Source organism: Mobula birostris, chromosome 2, assembly GCF_030028105.1.
Source record: "Mobula birostris isolate sMobBir1 chromosome 2, sMobBir1.hap1, whole genome shotgun sequence".
NCBI lineage: Eukaryota > Metazoa > Chordata > Chondrichthyes > Myliobatiformes > Myliobatidae > Mobula > Mobula birostris.
The window spans coordinates 59,120,515-59,145,530 of NC_092371.1; the positions used below are offsets into that span (position 1 = coordinate 59,120,515).

Consider the following 25,016-nt stretch of genomic DNA (forward strand, 5'->3'; position numbering starts at 1 on the left):
AGATGTACCAGTTGTTAGGTAAATTGGTCATTGTAAATTGTCCCGTGAGTAGGCTAGGGTTAAATCGGAGGTGTTTGGCAGCATGGCTCAAAGGGCCAGAAGGGCCTATTCCACACTGTATCTCAATATATATATAAATAAGGCTTATTTGTTTGTGAAATATCATAACTAAAGTAACAGTTATAAAACTTTAAAATCATCTGGACATATGTAAAGCTCAGATCTGGTGTTAAAAGGAAGATTATTTTATTTTCATATTAGAACTGGTACTTAGCTCATTTAATTTTATATCATTATAGATGATAAAAGCCCAAAAATAAATTGTTACATAAATCAATACGGACATGAAAAAAACATATAGCTCATCCCCCAATAGAGACTTCTGATATACTAATCACTTCCTGAATAATTACAGAGATTTTCCATTAGTGTGAACAAATACTTCCTGCATCAGACTTCAAACTTCCCTTTTCTCAGATTGTTTCCATGATTCCTTGCAATGTAATCATGACTTAACATAAAATAGAATTAATCATTTCTTTTTCACCTCTATTTGCAAAGCCTTTCAAGATCTCTTTTTATCCATGAAGTTTTCTCACCTTTCCAGCATACTTCATTTAGCTCATAATTATCACACAATTTAAATATAAGTGAACACAGAATTGGGTGAAGCGAATCTCCAATTTTCCAATACCTGGTCCTGGTAAAGAGAAATTTGGCTAAGCAAGACAAACTTGTGGGGGGCGGGGGGGGGGAGGAATATCCCATTTTGTAAAATGACATCAGGTTACTTTGACTTATTCCCAACCCTCCAACTTTGCTAAGCATAATTAGAATTCTTCCATCAGTCTATGTTTCCATGAAGCCATCACTGGAAGTGAATACGGGGTCAATTAATAATCCCAGTTGATGGCAAGCAGGGTTCACTCTGTAATACCTTAAGAACCACAGTCTGCGAAGTGTTTCAACCCACTAGATTTTGAGCAGTTTATTATCTGCTTTAAGAAAAACAGCAAAATATAATAATTAAAAAAAAAATTGGTTGGACAATTTCAGGAGTACAAAAGAGATAATGCTAAGAATTCTGCAATTCAGTGCCTGTAGCTGACTCACCATTTCAGTTGTGTTATCAAGAAAACCTGTGTAGAGGGCAGGAGTAAACCCAGGAAGGGGCATCATGATAATTTGACCCTATTTCAACATGAGCTTATTTGAAACTTGACACTAAACTCATTTACACACTTAGACTAAAGGGTTCTGCCAGGAGGGTCTGTGCCAGCTCACAACAGCACTGTCCCATCAGCCCCATTCCCTCTCTTCTTATTTTCTAGTACCCCTACAACATGATTCTCTTTCACATGAATTTTTGATTTTTTAAAATTATTTACATACATTAGAGGTTAATTTACAGAGCCAATTAATCTGCCAGCATATATGGGAGAAAATGGAATCACTGGTAGAATATAACACTGTCACAGGAGAATACGCAAAGTCCACAAAGACAGCATCCAAGGTTATTGCAGCACGACCGTCCCAACGTACCAACACGTCTGATTCAATGTGGAGAACAGGTGAGGACAGAGAGGAAGTCAAGGATTGTGCTGACAAGTAGTCTAGATAAAAGGCTGCCAGGGATCAAGAATACAGATGTTTCAATTCAACTTGGACTAGAAATTGGGAATGTGTAAATGGGTGGGGGACAAAGTTACCATGTGTCCTTGGTGGCTTTATTGTCTGAGCTCATCTGTATCCCACCATCAGTTGTCTACCCATCATTAAAAACCCTCACCATCCAGGACATGCACTCTTCTTATTACTACTATCAGGGAGGAAGTACAGGGGCATAAAGACTCAAATTCAATGTTTGAGGAACAGCTTCTTCCTCTTTGCCATTAGACTTCTGAACGACCCATGAATGCTGAAGCAATGCACACAAAATTACTGGAGGAACTCAGCAGGTCAGACAGCTTCGTTGAGATGGATAAGCAGTTGACATTTTGGGCCAAGACCCTTCTTCAGGACTGGAAAGGAAGGGGGAAGATGCCAGAATAAAAAGGTAGGGGGAAGGGAAAGAGTCTAGCTGGAAGGTGATAGGTGAAGCCAGGTGGGTGAGAGAGCTAAAGGGCTGGAGAAGAAGGAATCTAATAAGAGAGGAGAGTGAACTACAGACAATAACCAATAGGGGCAGGAGTAGGCCATTCAGGGTGACTTGGACAGGTTGGGTGAGTGGGCAGATGCATGGCAGATGAAGCTTAATGTGGATAAATGTGAGGTTATCCACTTTGGTGGCAAGAACAGGAACACAGATTACTAATAATAATAATAATAATAATAACTACAGAAGAAAGGGAAGGAGGAGGGGACTCAGGGGAAATGATAGGCAGGTGAGAACAGGTAAAAGGCTACGGTAGGGAATTGAGCTTCACTGCTTCACTATTCCTCTTTTGTAATATTTATTTATTTGATTGTAACCTATAGGACATTGTCATGCCCAAACTGTACCGCTGCCACAACTCAACAAATTTCATGACTTTCAGTGACAATAAACCTGATTCTGAACTGCCAACTAACTCCAGGTGGGAGTGTTACTAGTGGCAAAAAATGTGTTTTGTAGGAGTCTCTTACAAGTGAGGATGGAGAATAGGGAATGGTGGCAAAAAAATACTAAAATGGGGCAGCACACCTCTTAATCCCATGAGGAAAGTTTTAAAAAAAATTCAAAGGATTGAGAACAGTTTTAACAGGGGTTGTGGTAATTGTTTAAGGGAATGGGAAACTTCCTTGATCCTGACCCCAGAATGAAAGAAATCTTATTTTAAGTAACTTCTGCTGTCTCAGGTCCCCTTCCTGTTTTCTTTATCTGGTGTGAAAGGTAACTACAAAAATTACAATCAAGGATCCGTGACATCACGCAGACTTCAATCTGCATACTTGAGGAATTACAATGCATGCTTCTGGCAAGTGACCTTGATGCCTCCTCAAAATAGGATATTAAAAAAAGAGCAGGAATTTAACTGTCAACTTTCAGTGAGGTTAAAAATCACTGTTCCAATCTACCTCGTTAAGACTTTCGATATAATCCTAGAGGACTAATTTTAAAAGAACTTAAAAACAGGAACCATAGGCTTGATGGACAACCACATGGGATGTACTGCTCATAAATTATCCAGCAGCTTATTTTTGCAGGAAATGTGCTATTACATTGTGGTTTCTTTATCTTTTGTTGGTTAATAATTTGACAATCGGTCCCGTAAAAGAATAACAGGAAAGCTTGAGGAGGTAGTGGAACAGCGTTTGCAACTCACGAAAGCATTGATACATTACAGATGCAAAATACCACTGTGTTCATTTATAGCTAAGCCATCAACTTATTAAAGTAGATGAATTATTTGTGCAGAAGAACTAAACCCTGCCTAATTCCTCTCAGGCAAAGAAGAGAACCCACAACCGGAAAGCTATGCTGCTCTCAAGTGAGCAGGCACTGTGCCAAGTTATGAGCTGCAGGGTTTTTTTAACTTTACTTCCAACTGACTTGAAACACCTTCCTCCACTTTTTCCTTCCACTCTAGCTTGCAATATTAATTTTAATTGAGCTGGGCTAAGCAGCCCAGTGAGAGGCTTGCTGTGAAATTTTCATTAGAATCCTAGAAGAAAATGGTACAAAAACAACCCACAAACTTATTTGCTCCACAACAGTCCTTCCTTAGCCCATAGTCTGACAATACAAGTCAGACTCCAGTGGAAGCTAAATGTCACTTTGACATACAAGAGTCTTCAGCATGCCAGAAGTGTGTGGGTTTTTTCAACAGTGAACGTTGCTCTGAGGAAACTCTGGTTGCAAATTACTCCGAGTCCTAAGAAATGGAAGCAGTACTTGTAGAAGAAATTCTACTACTTCCAGAATGCCTCATGGACTCCTGCACTCTGCTAATACCCATGGGCTCTGGAAGAAACTGATAAATTGAAATAGCATTTAGTCCATGTCTTAAGAGACTCTCTAATAACACAGGGCATCTCTCCAATGCAACCTCATCATTATACTAGAACAATTAAGTAATGAAAATGTTGTAATATACTACTGTTATCCATTTAGTTTGGCATGATAAACATAAAACTGGTAGGACATTAATAAATCTGTCATGCATTATGACCCTCCAACTATGTTCTCCAAGCTATTTATTTATTCATTGATGCAGAAGCAGTTGTGCAAAATTTGCCCTTTTTTATCATTACAGAAGTACCCCAGCATAACAATGTGCATAATCTGTCATACAATTTTCTACGACAGAAATATACTTTAGTTCTCTAATTCTATTTTGAAATGCACAACATTAAAATTTATGTAAAGTCCACTTGTGCACAAATTTGTTTTTGAAAACCCATCTGTCTTATGGAGACTACAATTTTTTTAAGCATTCAAGAAATCTACAAAATTAAACTAATTATTTTAATTTTGTCTTTATTTCCTTATTAAAAACGGTACCGTACATGAAATAAATAGACTTTTCTCAGTGTTTTATTGCACTTGCTGACTGGAAAATGTGATACCAACTGCAGGAGCTGGACTTGTAACGGTTTCATTTTATATTTTATATTCATCCCCAGCACCCCCCCTCCAACAGGCTGACAACATAAGGTGATTTCCTTGGTGTGGCCTTAATATCAATCGTTGCAGCTGCTAATTCCTCCACTGTACTAGCTACAATGTCCCTTAGGGGTGGTCCAACCTTTTCACTGTCTCGGCACCCTGGGATTAAGTTGGTTTATCCCTCTGAGAGGCAGCACGAGCAAGTCTTCATGCCTGCAGAAGAGCTGGCATTGCCATGGTAACTCTGCTCCTCTCTGCAGCACAGCCAATGAGATGTCTGAAGAACTAACAGTGAAAGATGTCCTTGGCTGTCAGACTAGTCCTCGGGTCTTTCCTCTGTGATGATTTTCATTCTGGATTACTGACCTCCCACTTCAAGTTTTCCACTGAGATATGACTAGTCATATAATGGGTAACACTCACACTAAGCTCATAGCCTGCCAGCAACAATAACTCAGACAAGACACAGAGGGCAGTGAGTGGAAAAAATACATTAAAATCCAGTACAGTTTCTTCAAAATTTTTACTTCGAAATCATAAATAAATTCAGTTAGTTACAATAAACAGTCCTCAATCCATCCCCCAGTTTCCTACTTTTGAAAGACAAATCTTTTACTTCAAATTTTTTAAATGAGGGCTATATTGCAAGATATGCTATTTACATTTTATCATTCAGATCAAAAGACAGGTAATTTGTACTTTACTACCAAACACACCTTCAGAAGAGCAAGCAGGATCTGCGCAACTATTCATCTGGTTATTTTTCCTTGTTCCTTATGGCGAATTGTATAGGCCAAAAAAACATACAAAATTGTTCATGGCAGTGTACTGTATAATGGATGGTATCGTCCCTATCCTGTGACTTTACACTTACTGGGTAGAGTCATTTTAAAGATCAAGATTAGAGATTAGCTGTATTTGTCACATGTACCATGAAACACACAGTGAAATGTATCGTTTTGGCATAAAATCAAATCTGTGAGGAGCGTGCTGGGCAGCCCACACTTCTGGTACCAATACAGGCATGTCCATACCATAACAACAGGAATTCTGCAGATGCTGGAAATTCAAGCAACACACATCAAAGTTGCTGGTGAACGCAGCAGGCCAGGCAGCATCTGTAGGAAGAGGTGCAGTCGACGTTTTAGGCCGAGACCCTTCGTCAGGACTAACTGAAGGAAGAGTGAGTAAGGGATTTGAAAGTTGGAGGGGGAAGGGGAGATCCAAAATGATAGGAGAAGACAGGAGGGGGAGGGATAGAGCCAAGAGCTGGACAGGTGATAGGCAAAAGGGATACGAGAGGATCATGGGACAGGAGGTCCAGGAAGAAAGACGGGGGGGGGGGGACCCAGAGGATGGGCAAGAGGTATATTCAGAGGGACAGAAGGAGAAAAAGGAGAGTGAGAGAAAGAATGTGTGCATAAAAATAAGTAACAGATGGGGTATGAGGGGGAGGTGGGGCCTTAGCGGAAGTTAGAGAAGTCGATGTTAGAGATGTCGACTGGGGTGATATACTGCGTCCGGTGCTCCCGATGTGGCCTTTTATATATTGGCGAGACCCGACGCAGACTGGGAGACCGCTTTGCTGAACATCTACGCTTTGTCCGCCAGAGAAAGCAGGATCTCCCAGTGGCCACACATTTTAATTCCACATCCCATTCCCATTCTGACATGTCTATCCACGGCCTCCTCTACTGTAAAGATGAAGCCACACTCAGGTTGGAGGAACAACATCTTATATTCCGTCTGGGTAGCCTCCAACCTGATGGCATGAACATCGACTTCTCTAACTTCCGCTAAGGCCCCACCTCCCCTTCGTACCCCATCTGTTACTTATTTTTATGCACACATTCTTTCTCTCACTCTCCTTTTTCTCCCTCTGTCCCTCTGAATATACCTCTTGCCCATCTTCTGGGTCCCCCCCCCTTGCCTTTCTTCCCGGACCTCCTGTCCCATGATCCTCTTGTATCCCCTTTTGCCTATCACCTGTCCAGCTCTTGGCTCCATCCCTCCCGCTCCTGTCTTCTCCTATCATTTTGGATCTCCTCCTCCCCTTCCAACTTTCAAATCCCTTACTCACTCTTCCTTCAGTTAGTCCTGACGAAGGGTCTCGGCCTGAAATGTCGACTGCACCTCTTCCTACAGATGCTGCCTGGCTTGCTGCGTTCACCAGCAACTTTGATGTCCATACCATGTGTCTTTGGAATGTGGGAGAAAAATCAGAACACCCAGACCAGAGGAAACACATGCGGTCACCAGAAGAATGTCCAAACATCTTACTGACAGTGGCAGAAATCGAACCCTGGTCTTCCAGCTGGCACTGTAATGTGGATGATCTAACCACTACATTACTATGTCGCTCCACAGTATTAAATATTCAGATTGGATGTCCTGTGTCTCTAACATCTCCGAATACCTTTTTCCAGTGAAAGATACAATCACATCTGTTCCCTCAGCACCACCTCTTTAGTCAAGAAAATAGAGCAGTATCTCCACTTCCTGAGGAGATTGAGATGAGTGAGGCGCTCCCACTATTCTAACAGATAGTTACAGGAGCACCACTGAAAGTGTCCTGACCAGCTGCATCACTCTCCGGTACATGAATTGCAAGACACCTGACCACAAGTCTCTACAAAAGATTGCAAGGACTTCTGACAGAATCATCAGGGGTCTCCTTTCCACATCAGAGATATTTATCAAGAGTGCTGCATTATGTACGGCCCTTTGCATTGTCAGTGATCCCTCCCATCAGTCCAACAATCTCTTTGAACCCCTACCATCAAGAAGGAGGTACTGTAGCATTAGGACAAGGACTGTTAGTACGGAAAACAGCTTCTTCCCCTAGGCCATAGACCACCAAACTTTCCGCCACCACCCAGATCTCATCACATAATAAGCAGCAGGGGTGTTATACTGTTTACTTTTTAAACTTGTGTCATAGATGCACCTTATATTTGTTAATTTATTCGTGGTAATATTGCTTTACGTGTTGTGTGTGAGTTATACGTACTATGTGTACACCTTGGTCTGCAGGAATGTTATTTAGTTTGGTGGTATACATGCGAACAGTTGAATGACAATAAACTCAAAATTGAATTTGTCTTGACTTGCTATGCTGAGGATGTAGAAGAACATGAAGTGCATACTCGATCTACTGGAAACAGGACATCCTGCAGAACTCTAACTTCTCAACCCCAACAGTAAATTCTACAAAGATCCCATGGTTGCATGGGGAATCCTCTGGATATGCCCTCTATGCAGGTTGCAATCAATGCAGATTATTATCAGAAAGCAGCTTCAAAAGGATCTGCTCTGATCACTGTCTTAATTAAAAAGACTAGAACCCTGACAAAATAAATTCCAGCCTAAATTCTAAATTCTCTTTCCAACATCGTAGGATCTTTGATGGGAATGAAATTGATTTATGCACGAGCACAAAATAAACTCAATTTTGATAACCTCCCTAATTATTAATGCATTTGAACTGTGATGACAAATGTAGGATTTCGAACCAATGGAATGAAACAGAATGGTAGATTTAGAACCTCAGTAATATTATTCAATAAATGGACTATAGATTCCTATTTTCCCGAGGCAACGTTTGTATAATTAAAATAGTCCTTATATTTATACACACTATTCAGATCAAAGCAACGGTGTGCGACAGGTATCCCCAAATTTATTGCCCTTCGCTCTCTGTTTACCATTAAATCTTTTTTTATCCTTTCAGTATTTCTTGCTTTAATTTTGCTTCAAAATCTTCTCGTTTTTGAAAGACACTAATGCCAGGTTTGACCTGAAGCTCCAGGCAGACTCTACTTATACCTCCTCATCCCCTCTCAGATTACCACAAGATTATAAGCAATATGTTCATACTAGTTCTTATCGAGGTTCATCAACTTCAAGTGCAATATTATTTAAAATCAGCATAACATTACAGCAGACTAAGTAATATTTTGCTGTGTCAGGGTGCTCTTCAAAAGATGGGTGGTAAAGAAATGTAATCCCACTGGTCTTTGTTCGATACGTTGCTGCTCCCAATATAGCTTAACCTTGCCTCAAAACATTTTGTGCTAGTACATTTAAAATTAAAATGTCATCAATCTGTTCTGACTGTAAGGTTTTTGGGAGTTAGCCAAGATAATAGCCAGTATAAAGCCTGACCATCATTGGAAGAATTGCTATGACAGTTCAACAGCTTTTCCTAGCTGCATCTGCGTAGTTATTAAAACTGTGTGAGTACTTACCCGCTTGTGCTGATATTGGAAACATAGATAATGTGAGTACAGTAAAATATTAAATATTTGAACATTATAAGGACTGTGTGTGTTTTTCAGCCACAGGTTTCATACTCCCTGAGATGACCCAGTTAATAGGGCAACCAGGATTCACTCCTGACCTCTGGTGGATTTTTTATGTTGTCCCTGTGACAGCATGTTTTTACTCCAGGTGTAATGTTTTCCTCTAAACCCAAAAGATATGCCCATGGGTGGGTTAATTAGTTGTAAATTATAAGTATGTAGGTGAATGGTAGAAGCTAGGGAGAGTTGATGAGAAGCTGGTGGAGAATAAATTACAGACAAATTAGTGTTGGAATGGGATTGCACTCTGGACCATTATAGATTGAAAGGAATGAAACAACCTCTTTATCTGTCATGAGAAAAATATTGAAACAAGTCCTTAATACTGAAACAAGATTTGCCTTCCCTACTGCAGCAAGGTGCCGACTGGAACTTTATCAATTAATAAAAGAAAGATATTTCTAATGTCATAAATGAGAGAAAATAGTGCCCTTGGGCAGATACAATCACATTCTTCAGAGACCCCAGCAGTAAAATATTAAACATCTCTCTGTTTAAAAGAAAAGCATAATAAAAGAAAAGTGGAATAAAGATATAAAGTAAAACTCAACCCTGATTGGTCCTACAAGAAATGTTTTATATATATATATTGGTTACTACAATTATCTCCAAAAATCATTTCTTTGATTTCATAGCAGGGAAATTTAGAAGAAGAGTATAAAGCACTGATATGAATATTAACTTGATTTAGGCATTAGTAACAAAACCTCCTTTACTTTTAAACATGTTAAGTGGTTGCAAATTGTAAGTATGTCAATATGGTGGACTCCAGTTAATTGGGACATACTGGGTCCAGTACCTTTTGGCCCAGTGAAGCAGCTGTCCCAATTTGCCAAAGTTTCTGCAAATAGTTAAGGTATATAATAAAAGGCCTTTAACTGAGTAACAAATTATGCATTTAAATGAATACTGAACAAATTTGAACTCTATCAATACTATTACAGTACTATTAAAACTGTATGTTAGTTCCTAATTGTTATTGACAGAAGAATTCATCCAGCATATCTGTATGCTGCTTCATTCTTTTGATTGATTGTAAATGAATAAATCAGCGCAGACACCTAGTGTAACTAATGAACTGCCTTCATACAATGGATTGTCTTCCATTTAAGGTGCTACTGAATGTGTTTGACAGCTTTCTGGTAGTCAAAAAGCTAAGTAATCCAACTAAAATTACCTTTTCTGAAGTAGATTGTCTGAAATGATCGCTGCAAAGATTGAAGGGGCGAGTGATGCCAAGGTGAGTTTGAGGGATGAATTGATGAAGATGGAGTTCTGATGCCTATACAGCTGTCCCGGAAGTGAGGTTGTTTCGCTTTGGCTGCTGCAACCAAGTTCTCTTGATTTGTTTTTATTCTGTAAGAGTTGTCCCAAATAAGTGGTTGCCCCAAATAACCAATGGTCCAATTAAATGGAAGTAATGGGCCAAGTTTCAATGCACCTTTTGGTAAAGTTGCCCTGCATCCTACAGCACTTTGAAGCATGCACTGTACTTGCAACATCTGAACAACAGATAAGAAGTCTGCAGGCTACATTTGCATGACACAGACCTCTTGTTTTCTTAATCCTATCACCAATATTTTTAATTGAAAGTAGAGGAGGTGTTGCCTCTTTTTTTTACACAGATGAACAATGCCATTACCCCATCCCCACTGCCCACCCACCCCATTTTGGGGCATTTGGTAATTTCATTAGCATTACTTTGTGTGATTTACTTCAATGTGAAATGAACACAAGCCTCTCACAACAGGTACAAAATACTACTTAAATGTGATTTATGTATTTAAAAAAAGAAAATGGGTCCAATTTCTAAATGTACCATTGTAGAAATATACTGGAGAAGGATTCAATGACAAATCAAATACAGAAAGACAAACATAGGGGAACATTTGATTCAGTAAAAAAAGTTTCAAAAGTTTTAAGCTTAATATCATTAAAATTTGCAGTATTTTACACCGTAAGGAGTTGAACACAAGTGTTAATCAAGCTCAATTGCCAGAGAAGTTAATTGGCTGTATTTACCAATTATCATTGTTAAAAGGTCGCATATGTTTATGATGGCAGCACTTAATTTTCTGTGGCGCGCTGATTAATGGGTTGGAATGGGCCACCACACACCAGCTTTTTACCTGGTATAATGGTCGTTTAGCAGAGCCCCATTCACCCTGCCATAGTCACAGCGTTTAGCAATTTCTTCCTCCGTGAAACCTGTACCATGACCATCTCACTGATATTTGCAGGTCACATATCTAGCACACACATGCTATGTTAAAGCAATACACTTGAAAAACATTTGTAAACTTTATAGGTAACACTAATACCTGAATTGCCATTATTGCTAAGAAATCTGGGAATATGGATTTCCATACTATGAATTTTACTATTGCACAATTCATGAACAGAACAAAATGTCTTATATAACCTGCTTTATGAATCTTAGTGCATAGTATGCTACTCTACAGTATCAAATCCAATTATTTATTCTGAAAATATCCTAATGCTGAAAGTGTAGTCAAATCCATTTAGGTGAAATGTGAATAGGTTTGTTTCAACAGAGTTTCCAACAACAGATCCTGGTTTTATTTGAGATAGTTCTTCCCTGCACCTTCTGGTGCATCAGGCAGCAGTCTTGCCATTTCTTTAGCATTTGTCTGTTTTAGGAGGCCAAGTTGCTAGCTCGACGCTCAACCCAAGACAGGCTGAACTCGTGCAAGGTGTTGGCCAGATTCGAACCCAAGACCTCTTGCTCCAAAGGCTGGATGCGGATGCACAGACTTTATTTGAAATAATCTGTTCAATTTTTATGGGAGTTGAATGTGACAAATGCATACTGTTGTGCGTGCCACTCCTAGATTCACAGAGTCATACAGAATGAAAACAGGGCCCATATCTTCCCTAACACAGAAACAGGATTCAGCCCAACATGTCCAGGCCAACCAAGTTGCCTTCCTGAATTACTAAATCTTCTGCTTTAAATTCCTTAAAAAGGTATTTCCTCAAATTTAATCTGACAAACTAAAGCTAATACAATGGAGCTGCTAGGCAGAGACCAAGCACCTTCTTACAGCCAATAAAATTACTTTTCATATCTTTATAATTGTTAGGCAATTCATCAGGATTAAGGGATCATTTGCTTCCATTTCAGTTTTGTGAATTCTCAGATAATTGATCAAGCTACTGTGGGTATTCCAGGCGCTTCCACAAATGGAACAGGAGGAGCCTGATGGGTAGCTGGTCAATCAATGCTCCTCATAAGGTGTGTGCACGTACATCTCTTGCTACTAATGCACAAAAGGTTGTCACTCACTATCTCAATGGCATGTTAAGTATACTTCACGATTGCACACAATCACATTTTCTTTTTCTGTTTCGGATGATGTTGACAACATGGAGATTGCGATGATTTGTCTGCAGATTTTAGAACTGGGGGCTTATTTATACTGTTTTTATTGAAGAAATTATTCATTGCACACATTGTCGTCACTGGGCAAAAAATTGCACAGTACAAGATTGTTGCGCACACTGGTCATTACAAATTAGAGGGAACATTGTGGTCAATTGAATACACACTCATGTAGTGATTCTGTGTTCCCGATGCATGAAATTTTCCATACCATCCCCAATGCTCCTTCTCTCAAGAGGTCTTGGGTCAGTGATTACCAAGAATCAGTGGTGAACCTACACATTTTTCAAGGAAGGTTTGAGTATGTTTTTTGAATCTTTCCCCCCAACTGCCTGGTAATTCTTTCCTGTGACATAGCCTGGAACAACATGTCTATTTTGGGTGTCTGGTGTCAGGCACAACCAATGCAACCAATTGGATGTAATTCAAGCCTCAAAGTTAGGAATATTAGTCTAAAAAATAACACTGAATTTGGGATTGCTCATCCAGCGAATTTTGAGGATTTTGTGGAGACAATGTTGGTGGGATCTTTAAATTGCCTGCTATAAATAATCCAGGCCTCATAGGCACATAGGAGAGCAGAGAACACTGCTACAATGTGGATTACAAGTTTGTTGTCTGGTCTGTAGTTGTGACCTTCAAACATCCATTGGCTCAATAAACCAAAGGCTGTGCTGGTTCATTGAAAGTAGTAGTTAATTTTAACATTAGTGACCACCTTTGCTCACAGGTAGCTCCCGAGAAATGAAATGGGGTAGCCCCCCACATCTTCCAGGTACCAGTGAAAGCCACTATTGTCAAAGGGAGGCAAAGTACAGAGGAGGCAAGTTGTTTGAGACCATTTTCTTGCAGATGTTGAGAACAAGGCCTTTCCCCTATATACTTCAATGAATTTGTCAATAAGCACTGTTGACAGGGTGTGGACTTTGCTAAACTGTGCACATGTGAGGCATGTGTTACTAAGGACTGAGTTGGTAGTAGGGATTAAAAAAATATGGGACAAAGACTGGTAATTCAATTTGCCAATATTTAATTTACAGCCATTGTCTCATCACTGTCCATATCTCAGATCAGCAATCAGACTGCAAATAAGTCTTTATAACCCTTTCTGGTTGAATGAACAAGCAGACATGCTATTGGTTTCATAAAGTTGTTTCACAACCATCATTGATTTCTAAATAAATAACAAGTTTCCCAAGCTGTAGCTTCAGCACTCTCATAGACTGTGCCAAAGAATCCATTCATCCAGGCTCACTTCCATGTCCCTGCTGAACTAGTTTTCCAAATTCCCTACTTGAGGCAGCCTCTCTACAGCCTTCCCCACAATCTGCTTCCCTCCCCTTTTCAGTAAGTAAAACATTTCACACATTGTAAGGATGACCTCTACCAAAATAATCCTCATCTTATGAGGAGATATGCAATAACATTTCACTTTTCCCATGCTTATTTTATTGGACATATTTAATTATCTTGTCCAATGCTATCTTCATTGAAATCAATAGAAATTTGGAAAAGCTACCTTAGTGATTGTATGCCATTCCTGTCTGATTTTCCTCTATTTCTGCATATGTTGAAGCAGCAAAATAGCTAAATAACTAAAGTAATGCTGTGTTACTAGTAAATGCAAAACAGTCATTTTTTGCCTTTCCACCTTTCCCAGTTGGAGTGGCATATATTGCCCACCATTGAGAACATCTACCATAAACACTGCCTGGGCAGGGCGAAAAGCATTATCAGGGATGCATCTCACCCTAACCATGGACCTATCTGGTAGGCACTACAGGAGCCTCTGCCCCCCCCACCAGCAGGCACAGGAAGAGCTTCTTCCCTGAGGCTGTGACCTTGCTGAACCTCACATCACAGCGCTAAGCAGTATTGCACCCATATTGTACTGTCTCAGTACTTTTATATTTGTGTGCTGTAGCACTTACTTTTTATTCGCAGTTATTTTGTAAATAACACTATTCTTTGCATTTCTGGTTAGATGCTAACTGTATTTCATTGGCTTTGTATCTGTACTCGGCACAATGACAATAAAGTTGAACCTAATCTAATCTAATCTAATCCCTACATATGAAGGGTAATTGATAAATTTGTGGCCTAAGGTAGAAGGAGTCAATTTTAGAAAACCTAGCACATTTATTTTTCAACACAGTCCCCTCCTACATGTACACACTTAGTCCAGCAGTCATGGAGCATATGGATCCCTTCTTTGTAGAAGTGATCCACAGCAGGGGTAGGTGATTGATAAGTTTGTGGTCTAAGGTAGTAGGAGATGAGTTACTTTCAAACTTCAAACTTTCTGCATTATCACTCAAAGAGTTGAACTGCACACGTATACAACGAGAGCATCTTGGACCTCCAGGTGGTCCACAGCAGGGGTGATTGATAAGTTCAACTCTTTGAGTGATTATGCAGAAAGTTTGAAGTTAATAACTCATCTCCTTCTACCTTAGGCCACAAACTTATCAATCACCCCTGCTATGGAGGTCCAAAACAGCGACTTCTACAAAGAAGGGATCCATATGCTCCACAACCACTGGACTAAGTGTGTAAATGTAGGAAAAATAAATGTGCTAGGTTTTCTAAAATTGACTCCTTCTACCATAGGCCACGAACTTATCAATCACCCCTCGTACTGTGGGTCTTTTGAAAGCTAATTGTTTTTAATTTGATTATTTCCACCTTAGAGAGGGAATTAAAATAATCCTCTATTTTTCTTCAGAAATTACTGGAAGAAAATGTAGCAACAAACACGTGGTTTATGTTCCTTCTAATTTTTCAAGATGTGACATTTATTGATGGTTTTTCTATGATACCAGGTGCTGTATTTCAGTTCCCTGCCTCGCACCTTTAACCCTCATTAAAAATTATTTTCAGGTTTAAGGTGATAAATAAACTATGCATTGTCCAAGTACTCAACAAGTGATGTCCATGGACCAGACATGACTTGAATGGAAAAAAGAACACTCTCTTTCATAACCTGATGCCTTTTTTCCATCCTAACTATTACTCCTAATTTGGATAGCCTCTCTTCTAGTATAGAAATGCAGAGCACTCAGAGATGTAGAGAAAGATTAGGTGTAAGGTCTAGTTACTTAGTTTTGCCAGTCCTGCTCTGCAAGATGTCCTGGGTAAATGTTATATCATGTCAAAAATATTAATATCAATAACAATAAAGTAATACAAACCATCCCCTGAGTCCCAGAGTGAGCTTGAGACCCTGTTCCTTTCTTACTGTCTCTCAGTCTGAAGTAGATCAAAAAAACTCAGTGGTATTGGATCGCTGCCACTAATGCAATGGGTGAGAGATCCTTTGTTGGCAGTGCATTGGAAAAAAACATGTAACGTGCTGTAAGGATTCAGTGCTAATGTAATGGCTTCTTTGTAATGTTTCACTGCTAAGGCTAATGTAATGGCTTCTTTGTAATGTTCACCGCTGAGGTAATGCTGCTATAGAGAAACCAATGTTTGGGTTATGGCTGGAGATAACAGGACTGTGGTATGCACGTTGACCAGTCGGAGATTGTTGCTCTGTCTTGTGAATCTGGAAGGATGTTTTCTCAGGTCTTTCATTGAGGAGAGATGAAGAAGGAAGATGCATGTGGAGAGAGCTGGTAGACCACCGGACTGAGTGGACTGGGATCTGAGGGTCCGAAGGTCGGCAACACTCGGAGGAGACCGATGGTGGAAGAATGACTACTGAGTGAGCTCTAACATGAACTGTTGACTATTCCTTGAATTGGGTTTGTTTTAATTTTCATTACTAACCCTATATTCAGATTAAGATTCATAAAGTTCAATCATTTAATTGCATATGGTGTACTGTTTGATATTTTGCGTTGTGGGTTTGTAACGGCGGTACATAACACAGCATCCACACCAACGTGATTTCCCAGTTTGGCGAGGCCAAAGCTTGTTTCCCCTAGACGAACGTGAGCTGGGCGAGCCTCAGGGTTACAAACAGAAACAATATGGCCGAAGTTTATTCAGTTTGATGAGCTTCACTGCCAGACACAAGAGACTGCACATGCTGGAATATGGAGCATCACACAAGGAGTGCAAGGAACTCCGGATGTCCAGATGAAGGGTTTTGATCTGAACCATCCACTGCCCATTTCCCTTCATTGGTGCTGCCTAACACACTGAGTTCCTCCAGTGTTTTCTGTGTAGCTTCTCTACTTGTCCAGCTGGCTTCTGAGTTAAAAGGAAGTTATTGTCAGGTGGAGGGTTGGATATCTGCCACAGAATTAAAGCAACTGCTATTCAAGGCATTTCAATCAAACAATAGATCTGCCAGTTTTTGATACTAAATTCAGAAGTTGGACTGTAAATTTTGGAAGTTGGTATACAGCAAAGTATCTTCTCCTCACTAAACAGCGCTGTACCAATTTGAACATAAAATTATTGAGTACCATTTGCAGCAATTGCTGACAGCAACATTTAACTCAATTGGTTTAAAATAATACATTAAAAAATGAAACCTCAATGAGTGGAATTATCTTATCATTGAATTGAAAAGGTTCTCTAAAATCACTTTGATAATCCAGCAATAACAAGCTTTCAAAATGTCGAACTTAATGTAACAAACAGTATAAAAATATTCAATTTACTGCCTGAAAGTAGTTCCATTAGCCTATCTCAATCCTTATAATTTCACAATACAATAACTAATCGTCCTGGGAAGCAAGGTTAAGTTACTAGTTTTACCATCAGCATTGCAACACATTTTAGCATTAATTACATAATGATCCTAACAATAGCTAACACATTATATTGCCATTATTCCTGGTTTCAAACCATCCTTGTAAAAGCCTAAAGAAGCTTAATGACTGAATTATCAAGCAGATAAAAGGAACAGTGTTACAGCTCATTTATGACTAGCTGGCAGTAGAGCTTAAAAACTGTAAGAACAAAGGTTCATAAAATCAAAGGGCCAGAAAGTTGTGATAAAGTTCCTTTTTTTTCCAAAAAAGTGTTGGTTTGTAACATTTATTATTAATTATCAAGAAAGAAAATCATATGCTTAAAAACTACATTTTTAAAACTGATACTATGTTTTTGCACTATGCACTGAATACACAATGTACAAAAATATTAATATCAGTAACAATAAAGTAATCCCAACCATCCCCAGATGAGTTCCAGAGTGAGCTAGGGATTTTTTTCCTTTCTTGGTGCCACTCAATCTTCTTTGTCTAGAAAATGAAAAACGAGGTACTATACACTTGTAGAGTTACCATGTATAGCAGCGATAGCCCTTGAAGAATTGAAAATACAAAGTACCAGGTCAACAAAATATACTCAGTATCAGTGGGCAAAAGATAAAATTACATTCATTGCCACTGAAAAGGGAGATGGAAGTAACTGAACAAAAGCAATCATATTTTTTCCCTTGCTACAATCCTAAAAACTCTTTCAAATACAAATATTTGATTAGAAGGAAATAAGTAACAATTGTCTGTGAATCTATCCCAGCTGACTAAACTCAGTCAGCAGTACACAATAAGAAATAATTCAAATTTATATAAAATATGCTAAATACATTAACTGTACATAACTCCCCAACAAATACCTGATGAAAATAAAGGGGTATTTCTGTGTTGCCCTCCTCCTACCAATGCAGTGCAGACGTACAACCCTTTCCTAATGAACATAAAATTATAGCGTGCAACATGCTCCTTGCTAATCTACCTTCTCATTGTTGTCAAGGTCCAAGTACATTTTTATGAAAGAAAAAGCACACAATAGATCCAGTTCGAAATAGACCTGGAATACAATCCACCAGAGTCTAAGGTACTGTAAAACTGCAATACTGTATCTTGACAAAAATAGAAAATCCTGAAAAGACACAGCTGGAAAGTCACTGGGGAGAATAAGAATATGTTATTCTTTCAGGTACAAATTCTATGACTGAACTGATGTTTGAAACAATTTGTCTTTTCACCTTTACATATTAATTCTAAAATTTTAGATGCCATGTATGGCAGTTACCAGCATCTATCTGCAATAACTTTCCGTAGCACTAGTATAAATCTATTAACGCAAAATAAAGCCTCACTCATTCAGAATTGGGAACTTAGCATACATAATTTCCAAATAGTCACTGCCAGTCACTTAGGTTTCATATCAGAGTTTCATATATAATAATCTAACCATCACAAAATGTTCTGAGATGGATGAAGATAATCCATTCCGTTTTAAAGTACCTCCTACTCCTCTCCAATGAATATGCATTTTCATACCGCTTAAGAACCAGAGGAGAAAGCATGTCGAGGTTGATTTAACATCCCTATTTAAATTCAGCATATTGCTCCAGAGGGCAGAACTCTAGTATAAGTCATTACTTCAGAAATTGTACGAAACAGATAAATACTTACTGTATGAGAATTAGAATATTGAACTTCCTATCGCTTATCTGCAGAAGTTGAGGCAAATAGAATAAATGAATTAGGGGGCAGGTAGGTAAGTATATGAGGGAGAAAGGAAAGAATAGTATGCTAATAATGTTTGCTAATGTTGCTTGAGAAGAGGCTTACATGAAAATAAATGTAGGTGCTGACCAGTTAGGTAAGTAGAATTTACAGTGCAGAAATTGGCTACGTAAATCAAGTAATCACTGTGTTAAATTTTGCCTCCATACATTTCCATCTAGGGACGAGGAACTTCTCAGTTTGTTTTGTATGCAGAAAGTGTAAGGCTTGCAGAATGTATAAAGTAATTTTTCTATTAATGAAATAATAACAGAAAATAACGAACTCTTTGGTTGGGATCACTGTTTGCACACCACCTTGCAGCAAATGCTAAATAGAGACAAATTTCTGCAGGCAGACCAATTTGAGGACAATGTCCCTCAGCTCTTTAGGTTGATAGAGATAAGCACATTTGAGAATTTGATAAAGGCTACTTGTAATGGTCAGTGCTGCTCCCTCCATTTCTCTCGGGAGTATGAACAGTGGAAGTCTTCCACTGCGGTACTGGATGGATGGAATTTAAACTACAATCAGGGAGTGCCTTGTTAGCTGCAAGAAGGAAATAGTTGGGGAGGATTGCAGTAATGACTTTCGTTGGGGCAGACTGCAAAAGGGTCTCTCTAATTACCGTGGTCAGATTTGTCTCCTCTTGAGAATGGCTCTGAGTGGATGAAGACAGAAGTTCCTCACCTCCAAGGATTAGAACTTCAGCAGAATACTGTCTGTGCCTGAGGTATCACTGCAGCTATATAGCATATGAACTTCTCAACCTTCTTCAGTCATAAATGTAGATTGCTGTGCAGAATTAGGTCAAGGATTCTCTGGTCAAGTCTGAAATGTAGATCAGCAGTTCATTAAAGTGTTCCTTCTGCTGGGTGCCAACCACCTTTCTGCCTTTATAGTGCTATTCTGTATTGAGACTGAATCTTTGTGAACCTGATTGTTAAGATTGCAGCTAGCATGCCAAGATGTGGCAGAAGCAAGAATGAATCCTCACAGTGCTCCTTGTCCTCCTATACACTTAGTTACTTTAGCAGTCACCTCAAAACACTGGACAGATGCCACCAAAACTGTCTCAACAAAACCCTCTAAATCCACCACCATGATAAGCAAATTTACATCAGCACCCTGTCCTAGGCCACCATCCCCAGCAATGAAGTCCTAACTACAGTCAGTTAACTCTGAAAATCAGGCTACATTGTTCATTTCTCCAACACCAGACTTCTGAAAAAGAAGGACATTCTAAGACTTGTCATAACAAGAATGTATTTGCTGGAAAAAGGAAATGATTCAAGAATGTTTCTAAAGTTTCAGTGTGACAATTCTGCCAACTCTGTCTTAAGCAAATCACTCAAAATGGAGGAGCATTTTGAAAGATATTGAAAGCCTCAAGACCATTCACTGGGAGCACAGGAAGTCCAGTGTAAATGACAGAAACAGAACACCTATTCCTAAGTTACTCTCCACCTCAGTCCCACTTGTATCATTCTCTGCAAGTTCCACATTACGCTCATGAGAGGCCTCAGAATCTACAAAACTAGAAGCCATTCTCAAACCTCAGCAAGTGCCCAAGGAGAAACTCAAGGCCAGGATACACAGCAACCAAGCTACACAGAGCAACATTTCTACAAGTATCCATGCAATAAATCTATTTTATGAAGTTTGTAACCAGCACATTGGGAGAAATCCTTTGCTATTCTTCAAGTGGTGTTTATCGTGTTCACCTGAGGGCAGACACTGCTTTGGTTTAAATTCTCATCTGAAAGACTTCACTTCAACATGCCTCTGTAATACACTGAAGTGTCAACCTAGATTATATGCTTTGGTGTCTGATGTAGGCTTTGAAACCTAACAACCACTTTGAAATCTAACAACCACTGAACAAGAGATGACACATTTATGTAAAAGCTCATCCGCCTCTGACAACATCACCACTGTTGAGCTCCTCTGCCACCTATGACCCACACAACATCACCAATCAATATTTCCCACTTACCAGCCATGTCCACATAACTGCTGGAATCCAATGGAGAGACGAACATGGAATTCTTCAAGACAGAAAGCCCAAGTTAAAGTGATACCATATTGAGACCCTACACCATGTGTATGAAACATATTGGTATGCATTTGGTAGAACATACTTTGAATGCTTACACACACACAATAGCTATACAAAGATTTTACTGGAACACAAGTAATAACTAAGTTTAAGATAACAGGCCAACTTCCAGTTTTCCAAGATTAATGTTGCCTTATTGCTTCTACTTAGACCTTTGGTTCACTTTAAGGAATGTCAAGAGATATTAATTTGTAGAACTGTAAAGCATAAGTTCCTTAATACCCTTTAAAATGTGATATGGTTTGAGTCGCAGTAAAACGTAGGAATGGACAGAGCTCCAATGTGAGGCACCCATCTATTGAGACATTCAAATTCCTGTCCACAACTAAAAATCCACCTGGCCTTCCAGCATGCTGCTGGATTCACAACCAAGTCGAGTGAAAGATCTTGATTGGATATGAGGAGCTGCATGCAACAAGCAGCACATCAGTTCATTCTAATGGTGTGACTGATTTTCACTGAAAAGGTAGGAAGAGCTAAAGGGATGGCCTATAGAATGGACCATTAAACATTAACATCACTGTAAGACACAGGCTAGGTGAAGCTCAGTCTGGCCTGTAATTGTCATGTCTTACTGATTCTAATATCATATGAATTGTTTTCATAGCCTGGCTCTAAAAACCAACAGAAGAATTATTTTCTGCAGGCCACTGACAAGCAACAGGTAAATTTCTCTAAGCACTGCATCTAACCTCTGCATGACCATTTAGAACTATACACTTTCTGTCTTGAAACACGGTGAACAGATCAGGCTAAACAGCAATCTGTTTAAAGAGATTTACACCTGATACAGCAGAACATATAGTTATTATATAATAGATTGTGCAAATGTATGCATGACTCCATTGTCCTCCTATCATAAAACAACATATCCACCTGTTTACTGAGTAATGGCAAGAATCTGCTGTTGGATTAGAAGGAATTTTCCACCTTTATGCCCTTTCAAGCAACACTGTGCAAATGGCCTGTGAAGTTTTGCTATTAGGCTGCACTGTTAGGAAGGTTATGTTATCTGCATTGTATCTGGGGACTGCCCATTCTGCACTGGTCAAGAATATGTTTATTTGGCATTGTCAGATCTCTGCACAAGAGTCCAAGTCATTTAAAGGCATTCAGGATAATTTCACTTTACAAAAGTGGTAGCAAATGCACAGGGAAATCTGTCTTCTAGAGAGTAACTTTCCACACAACAATATTATTTGCTACTTTAAGTCACACATGTTAATGTAGGCAAAAAAATACAAAGGGAGGAAGGTTCTATTTATGTGTCATCTAAATTCATCATTCCCTGATCTTATCTACAAATTCCAATGGGAGAGAGTAAAAGAATATCTTAGAATCCTCACAGTGCCCATCTAAGTATACGGGTCATTGTTTCTGTTTTAGTTCCTGAAGCTTTAGTATTCTGATTTTCTCATGGGCTGTTTTACTCAACTACTTGCCACACAGCAGAATTAAGCAGAGCTGCCCCACTGGCGTCAAATCCTTATCGCAGCACCGATGGATGAAATTGCTTCAGATCTAATACACAGAATCTGAACTCCTTAACTTACAATGAAGCCGTGAACTTTGTGTATATGTTAATTACAGTAGGTCCGCTGAGCCCCAGTGATTAAAGATTAAAGGAAAAGACCTTTGCAGCAAATACAAAGAGATCTTACTCAGTTTAAGTGTGCTAACGATCTGCCATTTTAATTAACTGTGGAAAGATTAAATACATTTTTAAATTAAATATATCTTCTACTGTTTTTATTTAATCTATTTCTTTAGAGTTCCATCTCTGCCCCTCCACTCCCACTTATCTGCACAAAATGCAGACATTATCTAGCCAAATGCAATGGGAACTGAACTGCCTCTAGGTCTCTGCTAATCTCAACATTAATCTGCTCACCAGGAGAATGGGCAGACCTTCCCTGTGGGAGATCTGGTTAAACCCTACTTTGTGTTTCTTTTCCAAGATAAATAGTGACTAGATTACTGAAGGGTTTTGAAACCAATAACTATTTCACCATTTGGGATGATTTCTTTTGCGCACCACATTCCCAAGGAGGCCATGGATTGCATAGAGGGAGAGAGAATTTAAAAGAAATGAGCAGGGGCAGTCAGCACTTTTTATGCACCACAGTTCCTAAGGAGACATTGCATTGCGCATAATTAGGCACTTGCTAAAGACCAATAAGAAGCAGTTAGGTTTAAATGGAGTGGCCATTGTGTGAGTGTGCCAGTGTTGGAGTGGCGAGTTGGTTTTGGCTCATTGAGGCTTTAGCAAGAAGAGGTGTAGGTCATAGATGGATTTTTTCTTTTCTTTTTCAATCTTTTTATTAGTTTCAACATCATACACATTACAAAAATAAGTACAGAGCAATTGGGATTGTATTAATTAATAATTATATTGTAAAAGTATACAGTCAGGTAACACATAGTTAGTAAACCTCCCAAAATCTCACAGATTAACAATGAAATATATAAAGAGTATACAAAAAATACAAAAATATTGTAAAAAAACAGAAAAAGAAAAAAATATATATCCCCTTAAAAAAAACTAATTTCCCCAAACTAAAAGAAAACTAAGGAAAAGAAAAAGAAAAGAAATGGCTATTCTGATACCTCAGATAGAACCAATAGTGTCAGCACTTCCGCTCTTCTCCCCATGTATTGAAATCACAAAATAGATTTGGCAAAGGTCAAATTACATCATGTGGAAATATTGAATAAATGGTCTCCAAGTCTCATCAAATTTAATAGATGGGTCATAAATGACACATAATTTTTTCTAGATTTAAACAAGATATAGTTTGAGAAAACCAATGAAATGTACTTGGAGGATTTATTTTCTTTCCAATTCAAAAGTATAGATCTTCTAGCCATGAGAGTAACAAAAGCAATCATCCGACAAGCTGAAGAGCTCAAATGATGTTTTTCTATCAGTGGTAAACCAAAGATGGCAGTAATAGGATGAGGTTGTAAATCTATATTCAAGACAGTTGAAATAATATCAAAAATATTGTCCCAATATTTCTTCAATAAAGGGCAAGACCAAAACATATGAGTTAATGAGGCTATCTCAGAATGACATCTATCACATACAGGGTTTATATGAGAGTAATAACGAGCTAATTTATCCGTAGACATATGAGCCCTATGTACAACTTTAAACTGTATCAATACATGTTTAGCACAAATAGAATTTTTTTTCTTTTATTTACTCTTCATTTCATTCTTATTGCATATTTAGAGCAGTGGGTCGCCAGACAAGATACTGGAACGCTCCTCTTGCGGGATGTGGGAAGGCAGGAAGACCTCCCAGTGTCCCTAACGACTACACCTGCAGGAAGTGCATTCAGCGCCGGCTTCTAACAGACCAGGCTGGAGGGGGATCTGGATGAACTCTGGATACTTTGGAAGGCTGAGGTGTTGATAGACAGGACATGCAGGGAGGTAATTACACCCAAGATGCAGGACACGTGAAACTGGGAGAGGGAAAGGGGATAGGCAGCCTGAACAGAGTACCCCTGAGGTCGTTTCCCTCAACAACAGGTATACCACTTTGGATACTGTTGAGGGAGATGACCTAGCAGAAGTAACCCATAGCTGTTAGGTCTCTGGCACTGTCTGGCTCTGCTCTGTGGCTAATAGGGTAGGGGGAGAAGAGGCGAGTGACAGTGATAGGGATTCATTAGTTAGGAGGGCAGAAAGGAGGTTCTATGGACAAGTACAAGATTCCCAGATAGCTTCTGGCCATCTGGGTGCCAGATCAGGGACATCTCAGATCGAGTTCACAGCATTCTTAAGTGGGAGAGTGAACAGCCAGAGGTCATGTTTCACGTCAGTACCAATGACCTGGATACGAAGGGTGATTGGGTCTTGCAAAGTGAGTTCAGGGAGATAGGTGCTAAGTTAAAGGACAAGATCTTCAGGGTTGTGATCTCAGCATTGCTATCTATGCCACATGCTACTGAGGCCTAAAATATGAAGATAATACAGTTTAACACGTGACTAAGGAGATGATGCAGAAGGGAGAGCTTCAGAATTTCAGATCTTTGGGCTTTCTTCCAGAAAAAGTGGGACCTAT

General features: G+C 39.1%; 1 protein-coding gene and 1 long non-coding RNA gene across 3 annotated transcripts in view; one reads left to right on the top strand and one right to left on the bottom strand.

Moving 5' to 3' along the window:
- nol4lb (nucleolar protein 4-like b) overlaps window positions 1-25,016 on the bottom strand; it is a 371,742-nt gene that overhangs the window by 136,466 nt on the left and 210,260 nt on the right. The window lies entirely within an intron of this gene.
- On the top strand, window positions 8,735-16,142 carry LOC140186969 (uncharacterized). Its single transcript, XR_011882988.1, has 3 exons — window positions 8,735-8,867; window positions 10,141-10,189; window positions 15,920-16,142. It is a non-coding gene; the product is annotated as an uncharacterized lncRNA (long non-coding RNA).